Below are 10009 nucleotides of genomic sequence, written 5' to 3'. Positions count from 1 at the left end.
AGCGAGGCGAGGCTCCGCTCAGCCCTCGCGCGCCAGCGCCTCCCCTCGGCTGCCCTCTGCTGGCCGCAAAGGCTCCCTCCCCGCCCGCACAGCGCGCACTCTCCCTGCACTCTCTCGCTCCACTTCTGCCCAGCGTGACATTGAACTCGGGAGCCCTCCGAGACGTTTATTTGTACATGTTGTGAGAGAGTCGGTGTATGTTTGCACGTAAGAGGAGAGAGAGAGAGAGAGAAAGAGAGAGAGAGGCAAAGAGCCAAAGAGACAGAGAAAGACTGAACTAGCGGATGTATGTTCGCCCAAAAGAAATAAACATCCTGAAACTCACTGAGGCATTGTCACATTGTCTGAACGCCTGTTTGAATGATGTTACAGATCGGGAAAGGGAGAGAGCTTGGCTCTGCATGCAGAAAATTCACGTGTAAAGCTAGATGTACATAAGGAAGTAAGATTTGACACTGGATAATAAATTTCATGAGTAAAAGGAAGGTGTGTGTGTGTGTGTGTGTGTGTGTGTGTGTTTCAGAAGGAGGCAGACAGCGAAAGGGACTAGGTCTGGGTAACCAGGCGCAATCGGCTGGCTGCTTGGGGCTGTGATGAAGATGTGGCACCAAGGGACAGACAGCTGACCTCCTTACACTTATCCGTGTTTATTCTCTCAGAGCTCCTTAAGCAGAGGATGGGATTTCTTTCTTCCCAAGGCTGCTCACATCACACACGCGAGCAAGTCTTCCAGCTGCTAACACAGAAAAAATGTGTTAGGGAAAACTCACCAGAGCTGACCTATCTTTTTAGATAAGTTATGTAATCAATAAAACACACTAAGAGGCATGCATGTTGGTCAGTGTTCACCTACACCTCGCGGGGAAGCCAAGATGTCTTGGAATTTAGGCAGAATGTAATCACCATTTCAGATGAGGGAAAGTATTCTCAAGTGAGACTTATAAGGTGCTACTGATGCTGAAGAAAGCATTCTGAGATTCCTCCTGTCCCCTCAGTGTCTCCCAAACACACCAGATTAGTTAAAGGAAGCAAGATGTGCTGCCAAACTTGCCCGTCACTCAGCGGGGCTGCCCCGGAGTCTGAAGAGCTTCGAGACTCCCAAATGTCCCAAAACATCTGTTCCAGATACTAGGATTGCTTTCCTGCCCCTTTAAAGGAAATTCTGCCCTGCCAGGAGTCTCTGATCCAATGGGTTCCTGTCAGCCACAGCCACATTTTGGGGGAAGAGAAAGCCCCTCAGGAAGGGAATCTATGGCATGGGTCAACCCATGACTTAGCATGAAAAAATGAATGGGGTTAATCAAGGTGCTTTCCTAAAATACTGAGCAGCAGTGAAGCCAATTAACACGAGAGAAGCAAGGATAAAGACAAAAGAAGACAACTGCATGCCCTCGTGAGGGGTTAACAACCCAAGAAAGGAAGCAGAGAACAGAAAATAGTTGAAAGAAGCAAAATCAAGAAACCATTAGGCCTAGCTGTGTTCTAATTCTGTAGGATAACCCCTACCATTCTACTTCCCATAGTCTATGCTAAATCTCCTTTTTCAGCGAGCTCCATCCTGACTCAGACACCATCTGTTTTCAACTAATCAAAAACCAGAGCCCTAAGAAATAAGTATAGGTGGCCAAACTTCAATGGTAAAAAATAGGGAAAATATGAACAATTTAGTGCTCTGATCTAGCAAAGTGGGGACTTTGGAAATCCAAGGGGTTATATGAGGATACCAGGTGCCAAGGACAGAAGGAAGCCAAGGGAATGGATAAAAACAAACACTGCCTAAAGCACAGTTATTCCTAAGAAAGGCCCGATTACTCAGGCAGCTTTTCTTTATTAGACTAAAGATGTTCCCTACTCTTCTCCCATTCTGCATGCTTCTCCAATCACTCTATTTTCAGTCATGGGTATGACAATGTATATTTTAACATAAATTTTAAATTTTATAATAATTTAAAAATATACCATCTGAAATGTTATGCTAACTGAGTTTAAGTCACTTTCTCTTTTCTTCTAGCCAATCCTTTTATTTGTTCTATTTCAACTTAATCTTAATCATGACCAGGCAGTTATTTTAGTCAGAATCTTTCTCAGTTTCAATGTCTGTTCTAAATGAATATAACAGAATTGCTTAACATGTTTCCAAAATACAGCAAAGAAATGTCTAAACAGGGTCAGAAGTCACTGTTTGCCCCAGGTATAGCTTTTAGGCCATTTGTCATTCATTTAAAATCTCAAAAGAAAATACGCTGCTTTTTTTTTTTAAATTTTGAGAATGTGTATGTTATATACATTAATTAATTTTAAGTTGTCACCAAAAGGGGCTCCTGGGTGGCTCAGTCAGTTAATGACGCGTCTGACTCTTGATTTCGACTCAGGCCATGATCTCATGGTCATGAGATCGAGCCCTATGTCTGGCTCTGCACTGGGAATGGAGACTGCTTGAGATTCTCTCTCTCCTTCCTCTACTCCTCCCCAAATTGCATGTGCTTTCTCTCTCAAAAAAATTTTTTTTCAAAAATAAAAGAAATAAAAATTTCAGTTGTCAGCAAGGGAAAAAGTCAAGTTTCTTCATTTTACTTTCAAACTGTTGATTAAAATTGTTTAAAATGCAAGCTTAAATAAAAAGCTTCCTTAGCAACAAGAACTTGCAAGAAGATTAGAACAGAATGAAAGCAATGAGAGAGACAGACAGACAGACAGAATTAGCGAATATATTTAAAAAGGTGAACCAGTCATGAAACTAGGCTTTGTGGCTAGAATGGATAAATTTCTTCCATTGTTTAATTTTCTCTTTTATTTCTGAATTTACTGCATGAGTTAGAAAGTTTTTTGACCAAGTTAGAAATCAGGGACTGATTATTTGCTCACAGACAGATTGGGGAGATAAGAATTACAGGTAAGAGCAAGTTAGGCTCTGCAAATTTTTATCTTCCCATTCCTCAGCCCCAGACCTAAATTCTACTTTCCTCCTGTCACTTGCTTTTCTTTATCATCCTATCCTTCTCCTAATTCACTCCAGACACATGTGTGCCCCCAGGACAGGCCTAAATTTTGAGGATAATGTCTTCTAGCCAGTTTCCATGTCTGTTCATTGATAAATGAATGGTTTCAGGCTGAAATCCACTGGGCTAACTTAGAATGATTTTTTTTCAGTCATCTTAGAAATAGGACTGCCATCATGTTTGACTCTATATCATTAGATGTCCATGATGTTCAAGTGCCTTGTATGTCAGAGGAATCTGACGGCTGAGGACTCATGAGAGCATATGAGTTATGAATTCATTTCATGAGAATGTCCCAACAGTGGTTGTAATGGGTGCTGTTCAGTACAGACAAGGATCACGCATCTTTTATAATGTTCTCTGTTTCCTTTCATACTCTGCTTAGGATCAAATTGCAGACAGCAGCAGAAGATTAATATGAAACTAAAATAAAATCTCCACACACCAGACGCAAGCACATGTGAAATGAGACAAAAAAGATAGATGGGCGACTTGAAGTTTGACAGCTTATTGGAAAATTCTCAGTGACACTTAAAGATTTCAAAGATAAAACATTTTAGTCCTCCTAGTAAGATAGAAGAGTATGTGAAACACATATTTCATATGCAGAAAAATAAATTCAGAGCTGTCTCTGTTGAAGAAGGCCATGGTAAGGAACAATGAAGAGAATAGTCCACCACAGACAGGCAACCTCACCATCTCCCTGTGTCTTATATACAGGCACACTCGTCTGTCTCTCTGGAAAGCAGCTGCAGAATCATGCTTAACGTGAAACACTGAGGCTATTAATGTCAGAACAAAACACTCACACCCACCATGTCCGCCATGCATAGTTTTTTCAGTTGATAATATTGTCTCCCTTCTGAAAACCCAGAAGAGTCAACTGCTTAACTGTCATAATTAATAATAGATATTTAGAAGGTTACTACAAAGTAAATATGGAAAGATTAGATAGAAAGTGAATACATAGAGAAAGATATCCCATACGATAATAACCAAAGAGAGTAGTTTTGCTATATTAGTATCAGGAAAAATAGACTTTAAATCAAAAAGTTATGAGACAAAGGAGGATATTATGTATTAACATAAATTTCAATATAGCAACAGGATATAACATTTTATAAACATTTACACACCTGATGTCAAGACTATTAATTTATATGAAGCAGAAAATGATGGAATTAAAAAGAGAAATGGATGGTTCTATAACAATCGTTGGACACTTCAATATCCTACTCTCATTAACGGACAGAACACCCAGACAGAAGATAAGTAGAGAAGATATAAACAACACAATAAACCAACTAGGTTTACTAGATATATAGAGAACATATACAACAGAAGCATAAAAAATATTCTTCTCAAGTTCACAGAATAAATGCCATGGTAGGCCACAAATTAGCCTCAATAGATTTTAAAAGATATATATCATACAAAGTATCTTATCTGACCACAATGTGAAGAAGAAATTGGTAATAGAAATAAAACTAGAAAATTCACAAATTTGTAGAAATTAAGCAACACACTCTCAACCAATGGATCAAAGTAGAAATCATAACGGAAGTTAAAAAACAAAGCGTAAATGAAAACAAAACCAGAACATACTTATGGGACACAGCCAAAGCAGTGCTAAGGGGGAAATTTATAGCCATAAATGCTTACATTTAAAAAAGACAAAAAAGATCATAAATCAACAACTGAACTTTACAACATAAGGAACTAGGAAAAGAAGAATAAATTGAACCCAAAGCTATCAGAAAGAAAGAAATGATATAGATTAAAGCAAAGATATGAAATACAGAACAAAAACAATGGACATAAATAGCAAAATCAAAAGTTAGTTCTTTGCATTTTTTTAAATGTTTTATTTATTTCTGAGAGAGAGAGAGCCAGAGACAGCGTGAGCAGGGGAGGGTCAGAGAGAGGGAGATACAGAAAATCTGAAGCAGGCTCCAGGCTCTGAGCTAGCTGTCAGCACAGATCCCACGAGAGGCTGGAACCCACGAACCATGAGATCATGACCTGAGCCGAAGTCGGACGCTTAACCTCCTGAGCCACCCAGGCGCCCCCAAAGGTTAGTTCTTTGAAAAGAACAACAAAACTGTCAAACTTTGAGCTGGATGAAATAGGGGAAAAAAAGATTTAAGGTACTAAAAATTATTACTGATTTTGGGGGTGNGCAGTCAGCACAGAGCCCGACGCGGGGCTCGAACCCACGAACCGCGAGATCATGACCTAAGCGAAAGTCGGACACTTAACCGACTAAGCCACCCAGGCGCCCCATAAATAAAAAAACATTCAATTTTTTTTAAAAAAACTATTACTGATTTTGATAGAGTACTATCAGCAATCATATGCCTAAGTGAAACAGACACATTTCCAGAAACACAAAACCTAAATCATAAAGAAACAGAAAAATCTAAAAAGACCTAGAACTAGGACAGGAACTGAATAGAAAATCTCCCAAAGAAGAAATACCCTGGACCTGATGGTTTCTCTGGTGAATTCTACCAAACATTTAAAGAACAATGGATACCAATACTGCTTATACTTTTTAAAAACAGAAACAAAAAGCAAAAGATGAAGAGGACAGAATATTTCCTGCCACGTTCTATGAGACAAGCGTGACCCTGATATCGAAGCCAGACAAGTAAACATATCAAAAGAAGAGAAAACTTATACTGATCAACATTGGTGCAAAATCCTCAACAAAATAATAGCAGCACAAATTCAGTGGCATTTAAAAAGAATTATACACCATGACCAAGTGTGATTTATTCCTGAAGACTGGTTCAACATACAAAAAACTCATTCAATGCAATACACCACAAGTAACAGAATGACGAGGAAATTTTACAAGGTAATTTCAATTAAATAAGAAAAAGCATATTCTTCATTAATACCAGCCTACTCTGTGCTGGGCCCTGTGCTATGTGCCCCACGGATACCTCACCTTAAGTCCACAAGGCAAATATTGTCTCCATTTTGTACACTAAGATGGAGAACTTATTTACATAAAAATTTGACATAGCTTTCATGTGGCAGAATATATATATATATAAAATTCTCATGTTTCTTGGCATTGAAAATCATTAAATGTTTCATTACCAGATGACGGAATGAATAAATGAATGAATGAATGAATGAATGAATGAATGAATAAGATAAACTGGGGTTAATAATCTGCCAACACTTAACTGAATACATTTTACTTTTCTTCTTGAAGTCATGTTCTCTTTTAACCTTTCACTTCCAAATCCGCATGACCCATTGTCTGAGAGAGAGGAGGCTGTACCCTCACCAACAAAGAGGCCATTGATGGACTTTGAGACCCAGAGCTAACTTTCTCCACCCTTTAGCAAGAAATTTCAGGGAAAGTGTGGAAATGAAGTTGCATACTGTATAAACGAGACTATTATTGTTTTTGTCTCTGAATCAAATAGCATGCATAAACTAGGTTAAAGGAGGTTAAGTTTTGTGATTCTGATTTTCTCTAGCAATTGACAAAACCTTACATCTCAAGGTTTTATAGATTTGTTTTGTTCTCCCACCCACTCAGGCCAATAGTGGCAATTACTTTATACTGACCCAGGCACATCCCCTCTTTTTAAGATTTTTGCAAAGATTTTATTTTTATTTTTTAGCACTAACAGACTTTTATTTTTTGTAACATACGGTGTTTTATTAATTTGCAAACAAAGGTTTTCATTTTAAAATAAATGACCTGGAACTAGGGATACATTTTTAAATGTAAAAGGAGGGTAAAAAATCACACCAAAGGGCAAACTTTGATCTTACTGGAATTGAGAAATGAATTAAAAAACATTCCTATACTCTGAAATATTGGTGTCCATTTAGAGAAACTTACCTTCCTGTTTGGTAAAATATTATATTTTAATATATAGATATTATATATTATACTTATAATATTTAAAATATATAAATATTTTAATATTGCAAGAGGGAGTCTTATATTGATTTGTCTATAATCCTTTTCTTTGAGTTAGATCCTTTTCCAAACTCCACATATAGATTGAGCCCCTATGGTGCAATCCCTTTCTCCCATTACAAGTGTGGGTACTTGATTCAAGTCAGTTCACAGAAGTTATTCTCCCAGAATCTGAGCTCTTCAGCTCAGCTGAAGACTAAGCAAGAACTTGAGAAGGTGGAATGGCTTTCCATGGAAACAAGATAGAGATGCAATCCCTTGTTTCTCCTACAAGAATTCCACGGAGCTGCCCTCATATGTCTTGGTGTTCAGATCTTCCTTCAATAATGTGAAATTCTGTGCCGTTTGTCCTTCCAAATTTAATATCTAGCCTTCTCTTCCCTCCCTGCTTCCCACAGACTGACAACTGATACACTGTAGGAGCGAAGATCCTTTATACTCTGACCTCTCTCAAGGCCAATAGGAATGACCAGTAAAAGATGAAGTGTAGGAGAAGAAACTGAATAAAGTTTTTACTCCCCTTCTGCCTCTTCCTCTCTTCTTCGCCAGGTTGTGTTCTAGACTGACTTCTTCCATAGCCATAGCTCCTACTATCTTCTCAATGGCTATAGCTTATGCCCTTTCAGTAATAACTTTCTTCCTCTTGCCACTTTAGGAGTAGTAATGCCTTCCTGCTGTGCCTACGTCCAATATGGCAGCTTTACCCTCCTTGTGGGTCTCCTTAACTTTGTCCATATCTCTGCATGCCACATCTCCTTCCATTAAAATACCTTCAATTAACTCTTTTGAATGTGCCACCATTTTCATGCCAAGATCATCACTAGTAAAACTTACTAATAGAGATCTAATAGATCCCTTTGGCAGAGTGGCATCTGTTTCCTACATCAAAAGGACTCATAGGTACATCAATCTTTCTATCTGCATTCATCAGAACTTTATTTTTTATTATGAGTATACGTGAAAATATTTACATATATATGTATACTTCAATATGTGCTCTCTAAATATTATTCAGTAACATTTGTTTTCATTTTTTTAATGTTTTATTTATTTCTGAGAGAGAGAGACAGCCTGAACAGAGGAAGGTCAGAGAGAGAGGGAGACACAGAATCCGAAACAGGCTCCAGACTCTGAGCTAGCTGTCAGCACAGAGCCCGATGAGGGGCTCGAACCCATAAACCGTGAGTTCATGACCTGAGCCGAAGCCGGATGCTTAACCGACTGAGCCACCCAGGCACCCTACATTTGTTTTCATTTAGGAAAGTTTCTTTTTTGGCCCTAAACATTTTTTTTATTTTTAATTTTGTTTTTTTGTTTTTTTTTCTTTCATAGTGTATTGTCAAGTTGGATTCCATATACCACCCAGTGCTCATCCCAACAAGTATACTCCTCCATGACCATCACCCCCTAACCCATCTCACCTCCCCCATCAGCCCTCAGTTTGTTCTCAGTATTCAAAAGTCTCTCATGGTTTGCTTCCCTTGCTCACACCAACTATTTTTACCCTTCTCCTCCCCCATGGTCCTCCATTAAGTTTCTCCTAATCCTCCTATAAGTAGAAGCATATGGTATCTGTCCTTCTCTGCCTGATTTAATTCACTGACCACAACACCCTCCNTCTTCTGCCCATTTCTTCACTGGATTATTTGTTTTTCGGGTTTGGAGCTTAGTGAGTTCCTTATAGATTTTGGATACTAGCCCTTTATCTGATATGTCATTTGCAACTATCTTTTCCCATTCCGTCAGTTGCCTATTAGTTTAACTGATTGTTTCCCTTGCTGTGCAGCGGCTTTTAATCTTGATGAGGTCCCAACAGTTTGTTTTTGCTCTTGATTCCTCTTCCCTTGGGAATGTGTCGAGTAAGAAATTGCTGTGGTGGAGGTCAAGGAGGTTGTTTCCTGCTTTCTCCTCTAGAGTTTTGATGGTTCCCTGTCTCACATTCAGGTCCTTTATCCATTTTGAGTTTATTTTGGTGTATGGTGTGAGACAGTGATCTAGTTTCATTCTTCTACATGTTGTTGTCCAGTTCTCCCAGCACCATCTGTTAAAGAGGCTGTCTTTTTTCCATTGGATGTTCTTTCCTGCTTTGTCAAAGATTAGTTGGCTGTATATTTGTGGGACTAATTCCGAATTGTCTATTCCATTCCATTGGTCTATGTGTCTGTTTTTGCGCCAATACCATACTGTCTTGATGATGACAGCTTTGTAGTATAGGCTAAAGTCTGGGATGGTGATGCCTCCCACTTTGGTTTTCTTCTTCAATATTACTTTGGCTATTAGGGTCTTTTGTGGTTCCATACAAATTTTAGGCTAGTTTGTTCTAGCTTTGAGAAGAATGCTGGTGTAATTTTGATTGGGATTGCTTTGAATATGTAGATTACTTTGGGTGGTAATGACATTTTAACAATATTTATTCTTCTGACCCATGAGCATGAAATGTTTTTCCATTTCTTTGTGTCTTTTTCAATTTCCTTCATAAGTTTTCTATAGATTTCATCATACAGATCTCCTATATCTTTGGTGAGGTTTATTCCTATGTATTTTATGGTTTTTTGTGCAATTGTGAATGGGATCACTCTCTTGATTTCTCTTTCTGTTGCTTCATTACTGGTGTATAAGAATGCAACCGATTTCTGTACATTGATTTTATACCCTGCAACTTTGCTGAATTCATGGATCAGTTCTAGTAGGCTTCTGGTGAAGTCTGTCCGGTTTTCTATGTAGAGTATCATGTCATCTGCAAAAGTGAAACTTTGACTTCTTCTTTGCCAATTCTGATGCCTTTTATTTCCTTTTGTTGCCCGATTGCTGACGCTAGGAATTCCAGCACTATGTTAAAAAACAGTGGTGAGAATGGACATCCCTGTCATGTTCCTGATCTCAGGGAGAAAGCTCTCAGTTTTTCCCCATTGAGGATGATGTTAGCTGAGGGCTTCTCATAGATGTCTTTTATGATGTTTAAGTAAGTTCCTTCTATCCCAACTTTCTCGAGAATCTTTATTAAGAAGTCATGCTTTATTTTGTCAAATGCTTTTTCTGCATCTATTTACAGGATCGTATG

Source organism: Crocuta crocuta, unplaced genomic scaffold, assembly GCF_008692635.1.
Source record: "Crocuta crocuta isolate KB4526 unplaced genomic scaffold, BGI_CrCroc_1.0 scaffold409, whole genome shotgun sequence".
In the NCBI taxonomy this organism is placed as follows: domain Eukaryota; kingdom Metazoa; phylum Chordata; class Mammalia; order Carnivora; family Hyaenidae; genus Crocuta; species Crocuta crocuta.
This window is presented reverse-complemented; position numbering follows the sequence as displayed.